The sequence below is a fragment of the Otolemur garnettii genome, unplaced genomic scaffold (assembly GCF_000181295.1).
Source record: "Otolemur garnettii isolate 467f Iridium unplaced genomic scaffold, OtoGar3 scaffold00303, whole genome shotgun sequence".
Classification (NCBI taxonomy): Eukaryota; Metazoa; Chordata; class Mammalia; order Primates; family Galagidae; genus Otolemur; species Otolemur garnettii.
Window position 1 is genome coordinate 399,470 of NW_003852698.1, and position 9,767 is coordinate 409,236.

Here is a 9,767-nt window from a genome sequence, read left to right on the forward strand (position 1 = left end):
CCAAGGTCTGGGAAGTGCAGATAGCAGCCAGGAAGACAGCTGAGTGCAGAGTGCGCTGACTGAGGGGGATCTGTCTGCACTCAGAAAGCTGGAATCAAGCAGTTCTCCTGGTGAAGGACTGGGACAGGGGGCTTGGTCTTGAAAGGGTGGGTGGATGCTGTTCTTGGGTCTTCTCTCCCTCTCTGTCAGCAAGAGGAGGGAGAGTGGACTGGAAACTCAAAATGGCAGTGAGAACGCCAGTTCCACTTTTCTGCCTGGGGGAGGGTGTTCCGAGTATCAACTGGGTTCCTCCAGGGTAGTAAACTTCCCTGTTGGCAGCACTCACTCCTGCAGTGAGAGAATAGGTCCTCAGTTTGTCAGTGGCCTGTAGGAGCCTCGGAAGAGCGGTTGAAGAGGAAACAAAGGAAAAGGACATCTTTCTTGGGGGAGGGAATGGGTGCTATTCCTTTGGGGTGATTTATGTACCTGTGGATTGTCCTCTAGGAGTCTCTGCCTGTCTCAGAAGAGGTGTCTTGTCGGTATTGCTCTTCTCTCTCAGCTGGGCTCCCAGTTTTCAACTTTGTTGTGGGTTTCTCCAGACTTTATCCTTTCCTCTGAACAGGAGCTTCTGTCAGAGACTGGTGCCTGTCGACCATCTTGACCCTCTCCTATGTCAATTTTTAATAATACTTTTTCTTCCTGGGTTTTGTGTTAAAAATAAATTCTGTTCAATCTGATGTATTTAAGAATTCTCACATGGCTTCTTCCCATACTTTTTTAAAATTTAAAGTTAATAAAGTTTTATTTAAGGAATTTCACATGTGATTCCTTCCACTGTTAATCAAGTAACCTTACTTTCTCAAACACTAGAATTTTTGAAGATTTATCTTCAAGATAGACCATGTCTTATCACCCCAAAAGTTACTTGTCACAGTTATTTTATTTTAGCTTCTTTTATCTCCACTTTTATCTCCATGTGAATAAACTGATGAAAAAACAAATTTCCCACCAAGAATCTTTGGGATCTAATTTCTTTAAGCAATTTACTTAAGGGTCATTTTGAGAGTACATGGATTTATCTGGTTCTCAGTTTGACACCCTCTCAAAAAATGAATGACACAAATCAAATTAGTTCCTAAAGCCATCACACACAGGAAGAATGTAGATCAGTGTGACACACCAGTGCCTACAGGAGAAGCAAATTATTAGGTCTTTCATACTTTTAGTGACCATCTTGTAGTTCCTTCCCATAGATCTAACAAATAGTCTTGAGAGTAAAACAAAACCACAGAGTTACTCTATGAAACATTTCCAGTGATGTGTGGCTATGCTTCTTTTCATACTTTCGTAGTTGTTTTTTTTTGTTTTTGTTTTTGTTTTGAGATAGAGCCTCAAGCTGTTGCCCTGGGTACCATACTGTGGCATCACAGCTCACAGCAACCTCCAACTCCTGGGCTTAAGTGATTCTCTTACCTCAGCCTTCCAAATAGCTGGGACTACAGGTGCCCACTCCAACACCTGGCAATTGGTCTTTTTTTTTTTTTTTTTGGTTGCAGTTGTCATTATCTGGCAGGCCTGAGCTGGATTCGAACCCACCAGTTCTGGTATATGTGGCTGGCACCTTAGCCACTTGAGCTACAGGCGCCAAGCCTGTAGTTTTATTTTTATGTGTAAACTTTGATCCATCTGAAATTTTTTTTAATGTATTATGAGAGAGGATTCAATAATTTCTGCCTCCAATAATTTTCAGTTGCTCTAAACTTTTGACTAAGTCATATTTTCTCTACTACTTTGAAATGCCATTTTCTTCATTTGTTTTGTATTGCTTATAGCAGACTGGAAGTCCAAGATTGGGGGGTGGAATCTGGTGAGAGCCTTGTTGGTGCAGGGACTCTCTGTGGAGGCTGAGGTGGCCTAGGGCACCATGTGGTGGGCTGGGGGTTCTCTTCCTCTTCTTACAGAGCCACCAGCCCCTCTTCCATGATAATCTATTAACCCACTAATCCATGAATAAGGGAATCCATTCATGAAGGCAGAGCCCTTATGATCCAGTCACCCCCTAAAGGACCCAACTTCCAATACTACTACATTGGGAATTAAGTTTCCAACACACAGAACTTGAGGAACACACTCAAACCACAGCAGCCATCTTTGTTACATACTAGACTAATATGCTCCATGGTGCACTGTGTCTGTTTCTTCAAGTTCTGCTCTGTGTCAGTGACGCCTGTGTCTCCTCATGCCCCAGAGCTAGTTTCTGTTAGTCCATAGTGCTCCCTCATTGCACGGGTAGTCAGGATTTCTCTAGATATTCTTGCTGCTTCTTTTTCCCCCTGAAATTTAAAATCAGCTTGTCTATTACTTCTCGACCAATAGTGATCCCCAGGCCAATGTCAAGACCCAGAACAAGGTCAAGACCCAGACCACAGCAACAACAAGAGTGTTTCAGGGCCTCTGTTACATTTATATTCTTCAGCTTTAACTTTACCTATTGCCTTTAGCCCATTTTAATTGCTGAAAAAGTCTTTTTCTCCTTTGTTTCTGAGTTCATTCTTTCCAGACTTCTGGTTGCAGCTGGTAGCTTAGTTTCACCTTCTTCACTGGATGCAGTGTGGTTCTGGGTTCTGTGCCTCAGCAATCTTCATATCCTGTTTATTTGTTTTTCTTATTATTCCATGCTATAGCATAATTTAAAGTGTTTGTTTGAAATCATAATTATAAGAGACTTACCAGGATGTACCTTTCATTAACTTCTCTCAGACAAGAGTCTTATCTTGAAACAATCTTTTAGCCATTTCCATCACAAACCATAGTTTGTGATTCTGAGAGAGGATACCTGAGACACGTAAGGTCTAGGAGAACAAGTCTTCTCAAGGAGACTATAAGAATACACCTGCAAGGTCCTCTCCATAGTGACTCAGCTCTTGGAAATTTCCAAGTTCTATAAAATCCTGTAGTTCTGTAGGGGCTAGAATAACATTTACCACTTAATTTAAACTGACCAATAAGAAGGGTACCTGTAAAGTGGAACTTTTAAACTGTCAATAAGGGGACAGACCAAGCCAGTTGGGGAGTGGATGGCCATTTGAAATTCTTTTATGCCTAAGCTCCTGGATGGTGAATAAAGCCCTTCCTCTTATAAACATGGTGTTTGGGTGCTCTTTCTCTCCACTGGGCCTCATCTTCCTGCAACATTTTTTGGTTCCTTGACTGGGAAGCGAGATCACCCTTGGAGAGAACATGCACCTGGTAGTTGCTGCCAATCCTCTGAACACCCACGTGGGGGGACCTGATCAGCCTGGGCAATGTGAACAACTAAGCACACCAGAGAGGCAGTTTGGCCTCCCTGTGTGGCACCTTGACTGGACTGAGAAAGAACCCTGTAGGCGGGTCTTCAATGAGTCAAACACTGGGAGAAACTGGCATGCAGAAACAGGTATCTACAAAGGGAGACATCTAAGGCAAGGTATGATCCATCTGGGATCCCACTACAATTTTAGTGGAAGAAGGAGCCTGATCAACTCCTTGGGCATTAGATTGCTGGCAGGTCTGTTGAGAGGTGTGTAAGCGTGTGTGGATGTGGTGTGAGGTGTGACTGACAGAAGTCTGAGGGTGGAGTTGGGCCTCCCTTCACAGGGCCTAGGGGAGTATTGGTTCACTTCCTATGGCTAAGTGGCAGCTCGAGTGGGAAATGGAGGTTGCCCAGGTTAAGAAATGGGTTGGAATTGTGTGCATGTGAGTGCTTGGAGAATGAGAGAGATGGGTAACAATAGGTGGGGTTTAGTCCCCCCACCCTCTTTCATGGGGTAAAATGAATGTGTGAGTTCATTTTCTTCCTTGCTCCAACTTTGCCCCTGGCTATTCTGAGAGAAACTGGAAGTTCCAGGTTTTCCACTTTCTGTCTTTGGCAAAGGCCATATGGCTACATGTGGGTCTTGGGGGAAAATAAAAAGACATTAGAAAGGATATTGTAGTTTTGTTACTGGAATTTCTTCAGTGAGTCTTTGGTCTCAGGAATTTGAGAATTGAGCCCACGGGCTATAGATCAGTGATAAAATGACATTTTGTTAAACTGAGGGGCATGCAGAGGGAGTGGAGAGTGCCAGTGCTATTGGCAGAAGGGCCGTGCCTTGGAAAGTGTTGTGGTTTGGGCAGTCTGGTGAGCTCTGGATGGTCCCTGAAAATCTGGAGGAAAGAGTGTAAATCTCATGGGGAACGGTGCTGTATCCATATCAGCAACAGGTCTCCAGGGTGAATAGTCTCTGGAAGGGAGGAGAAGGCCCAGGTTGGAGGTTTCCTGCATGAGTCCTTTTGTCTAGGGGTGAATAATTGGCCCTGAGAGATATTTTGGCCAGGACTTGGTAGATGGAAAAATATCTTTACAAACTGAATGGGTGTTCTAGCAAATGAATGAATGCAGTCCCTCACCTTGGAAAAGGTTATTAGGTCTTTGCTGCAGTTTTTGTCTGGGGAGAGGATTAGGGTATGTGCTCCTTAATCAGAGTGGAGCCATCCAAAAGGTTTTGAAATGCTTTGTTCATGACCTTGCTGGGGCTCAGAGGGTTTGTACCTGGAAATGGGAGTCTGATGCGTGAGCTCACCTAAGCCTGAAAAATGGAGGTTCCCTGTCTAACCCTGAGTGGAAAAATCCTGTATCAATGTTATATCTCATAAAATGTCTTTCATTTGTAAAATGTAATAATTCAGTTGTTTACATTGTTGGAGAAACTGAGTCTTTGTCAAAGGATAAGATTCTTGCTTTTTAAATCTTCTAATTATCAGTTTGGTCTAATAAATGGGTAACTTCATAGTGAACTGAGATTCTGTTTTGTGGAAGGTAAGTTTTTAAGAGTAAAAAAAAAATAGAAAGAAGAGTAACATTGTGTAAATAAAAAAATCTTATGTAATAAATTTTATTCTGAAACAGAATAGTTATGTAAGAAAGTGAAAGGCAGGGCAAAAGTTAAAGAAGGTTTAACACATTTATGGATTGTCTGTGCAGGTTAAATGAAACTCATAAAAAAGAATTTGTGAAGGAATTTACATGTGATCCAGTTGACTATGCATTTCCTTTAAAATCTTTTGGCTCATAATCTTACTTGAACCAATTTTTTAGGCCTTTGATATTTGACAAACCTTCCAAAATCAAAACTCTAAATTTGGGGCTTGGCACCCATAGTGCAGTGGTTACAGTGGAGGTCACATGCACTGAGACTGGTGGGTTTGAACTTGGCCCAGGCCAACAACAACAACATAAAACCCCAAAAAAGCACAACTCTAAATTTGGTCTTCTTAAAATATTAAAGCCACTGAAAAACATAGGAAAAAAATTAAACTTATTTGATTTATTAAAAATGTATAGAAAACATTATCAAATATGAAATGGTAATTAATTTCATATGGGTTATGGTTATATATATGTTCCAATATTATAAAACATTGGTCTGTCCTAATATATAAGACATGGGTCTGTCTTAACATATACTGTCAGTAATAATTTTAATTCATCTAAAAAAAGAAAGTGTTTTTTATGTAACTGGCTGAATCCAAAGTTTATCCCCCCCCAAAAAAGAAATATTAAAAGAGACTGATGAATTCTCTCAAATTTGAATTCCTGATGTCTTTAGAAATTGAATACCTTTGGACTAAAAGCAGATTTTTAGAACTTTCATTGGAAAGTTAACATGTCTATAAGTATTGCTAACCTAACTTCAAACAGAAAAGAAATCAGTTACATGGAAATGGACTAGTTTGTTATAACTTTTTGTTTGAAATATTGTTAATTCTGTGTGTTCTGTTTTCTAGAAATCAAGAAAACCATTTTCTGTCTTTTGAACTATTTGTAGCTTTTTAAGTCATGTATGTACTTATAAGCAGAATTTGGAACATGTATTTTTTTCTTCTCTACTTGAGTTCTCTGGAATTTAAAAGCCATTAGTATGTATTCTTAATTTCTGAGAATACAGTTATTTACATAAGTTCAGTAAGAATCTGTTTTATTCTATAGAACATGATGAAGATACTGGTTATTTTACCAAGGCTTTGGCTGAAATAGCATTTCCAGAGGTGTCCAGACTGTGTTAAGGAATTAAGATTGACTTTATAAGGTCAATAAAAAAAGCCCTTTGGAAAACTGGCCAGATACCCATCAGTAACATTTCCTGATCTGTGGTAAGTAATGAAGGTCACTTGCTGATGGGTCTAGAAATTGAAATGTGCTTAGAGACCTCAAAAGAAAAGAAATTTACCCAATGCCTACAAATATCAAATGGCACAGATGAAACCTGGGTTTGCGAAAGGCTTTCAAGAAAGTCCAGCCTGAGATTCCTTATAAAAGTTTCCAGCAAAGCCAATTTTAAAAGAAAGAAGAGCCTAGATAGCTAATAATTAATTATTCTTAGTGTGCTTTATGCAAACAATCAGATACTGAAGGTATAGTTTATTTTAGCAACTAAGTTAGTTCTGCTATAATTTGTCTTTAGTAAGGAAAAAAATTGGAGAGAGAAAAATAATTCAAAGAGAAAAGAGGCTGTGGCCCACCTGTATCAAATCCCAGCCTTGTCTGAACTGTCAACTCATAAAATGAAACATAACTGTTTTACTAAATTAATCTGTTAAATGGAACTAAGAGACTGGTCAAAGAGTATAAAATTATATACAGTAGTTATATTTACTCTGAAGCCTTAAGACTCAACAAAGAGGAGGCAGAGGCAAGATGGCGGCCTGTGGCCAGCTTTCTACAGAGGCTCCTGTCCAGAAGGAGACTTAAAGGACAGAAATTTAGCAAGTGAGCTGATGGTTTGAAGTTGAACCAAGAGAGAAGATTGAAGAACGCACTTCAACCTTGCTGAGGTGAGCTGCAACCCCCAAAATACAATCAAAACGTACAAAATCGAAGGGAGTCCCCTCCCCCACAAGAAGGGCTCACAGTTTACTCCATACAAACAAGCGAGCAGAGTTCAAACATCCCCCCACTCTATCCCACAGGAGAGACCCCCTAAAAACAGGACCTCCTACACCTAGTGGCATGCCTTGGCACCCTCCTGCCAGGCATAAAACTGTAAAACTGTATAAAACTGTATATATTCTCTACCTGCAACTCTGAACTCCCAGGATTCCCCCCCCCCCGAGGTCTGGAGGTTTGTCACCCATGGAGTCCAGATTCTTGGGCTTTTCCTTGAAAGGAGTGGAGGGGGAAAGGACTGGTGCTTGTCTGTGCTGACTCTGTGGCACGGGAGTGAGGAGAAAACCGTCAGCTGAGAGGAAGTCATACAGGAGCTGCAGTATCCTGAGTTGTAGAGTGCAGCAGCCTGAAAGGCTCACATCTCTGAGGCCATTCCAGATAGGCACGCCCTGTCTCTCTGGGAAACCAGAGGTTCCAGGCAAGAGCCCCTGGGTAATGAACTTCTGAAGTTCTGTGAGTAAAGAGATCATAATAGCACCTAGCCCTCAGGGAATATAGCTGAGACCAACGCAGTGGGAGGGAAGAGGCTGGAATTGACACCTTAGTGTAAACTCTAATTGCTCGCTGCACAGGGCTGAGTTTTTTATCCGCTCTAGCAGCGTCTGACCTGCTCAGAAATTTATCAGGGACAGAAACAAATTCTGTGAAGTGGCTCTGTCCTGTTCTCCCAGCAGCATCAACTAGGTGTTGGGCTGGAACTGAGTAAACCTCCCCAGCCTAAAATTAAACACCCAAGGCCCCCCTGCTGGACTCAGATCTCCTAGTGACTCTGGCAGTCGTAAACCCTGGGAGCAGTTGCTTACTGGAGTGAACTGGGTTACAGCCCTGTGGGATTACCGGTGACTGGGTGCAAGGTGGGGAAGGAGGCATCAACCTTCCCAGACTAATTAATTTGCTGGGTGGGTCCTTCTGCCCTCATGGAGCACTGGAGTAAGTCATATATGAGCTGTCAGCAGACCCCACCTATCTAGTTGTTGGAGACTTTTTGAACTCTCCCACCTGAGACCAGTACTGACTGGGACAATTGATTTGGACCCTTGAACCAGGCAAATCACCCAAGGACTATCCAAAGTGGCATCCTGGGTGTATGGTTGAGGGAAGGTTTGATTTTCCTTGCCCAATTGTTGTTTGTGGGGGGCGGGGTGACTTAATTGCTGGTATATCTCCACAGCTGAGACTTCAACTGAGATTAACTGATTTACTAGAGTAGGACAGAGACCAGCTGAAAATATGACAGAGCCACTTAGCCCCACCACACCAAGCAGGTCCCCAGTCTCTCAGGCCGTAACACTGTGTGGGTCCTTGACAAAGCTCAAGGGAAAAAGCCAAACGGGGTAAAATAATCATGGCGTGGAATCAGCAGCAAAACTCTGGTAATATGAATAACCAGAATAGATCGACCGCCCCCAAGAAAGGATGTGGCAGATGCAACTGAAGATCCCATAAACAGATGGCTGAGATGTCAGAAATCAAATTCAGAATTTGGATTGCAAATAAGATTAATAGAATAGAGGCAAAGATAGAATTAGAAATTCAAGGAGCATTCCAAAAGTTCACTCAAGAATTCAACGAATTCAGAGATAAAACCACCAAAGATTTTGAAACATTGAGGCAAGAGATTGCAGCCCTCAAAGATCTGAAAAATATGGCAGAATCCCTTGGTAGTAGAATGCAGCAGGCAGAAGAAAGGATCTCAGACATTGAAGACAAAGCTTTTGAATGTGCCCAAGCATCCAAAGAGGAACAGAAATGGAAAGCAAAAAATGATCATTCTCTCAGAGAGCTCTTGGATAATTCAAAGAAAGCTAATATCTGCCTTATAGGAATCCCTGAAGGTGAAGAAGTTGCTTCACAAAACACAGAGGCTCTTCATGAAATTATGAAAGAAAACTTTCCATATATGCCAAGAGATCCTGAAATTAAGATAGCAGACAGCTTCAGAACCCCAGCACTACTCACCCTGAATAAGACATCCCCCAGACATATCATAATTAACTTCACTAAAGTTAATATAAAAGAGAAAATCCTAAAAGCTGCTAGACATAAGAAAATCATAACCTACAAGGGAAAGAATATTAGAATGACTGCAGACATCCCTGCCAAAACCTTTCCGCCTAGAAGAGGTGGTCATCAACTTTTAATCTCCTAAAACAAAATAACTTCCTTTTTTTTTGAGACAGAGCCTCAAGCCATTCCCTTGGGTAGAGTGCAATGGCATCACAGCAACCTCCAACTCCTGGGCTCAAGCGAGTCTCCTGCCTCAGCCTCCCAAGTAGCTGGGACCACAGGTGCCTGCCACAACACCTGGCTATTTTTTTTTTTTTTTTTTGGTTGCAGCCATTATTGTTGTTTGGTAGGCCCAGGCTGGATTTGAACCTGCCACCTTAGGTGTATGTGGCTGGTGCCTTAGCCACTTGAGCCACAGGCACTGAGCCCAAAATAACTTTCAACCCAGGATCCTGTATTCAGCTAACTGAGTTTTATTTATGATGGAGAAATTAAATACTTTAATGACATTCACATGTTGAAAAAATTTGCCTAAACCAGCTCCTGAACTGAACTAAACCAGCTCTTCAGGATATTCTCAGACCTATCCTCCATAATGACCAGTATAATCCTCCATCACAAAAGTAAACTCACTCAGAAACTTTTGATTGAATTCCAACTTCCACAGTGGCAAAAGGATTAAAAATGTTCACTGGACTTTCGAACAACTCGATACCCAAATTTTACCAGGCTTATCAATAATTTCAATCAGTGTGAATGGCTTAAATTGTCCTCTAAAGAGGCACAGATTGGCTGATTGGATGCAGACCGGACATCT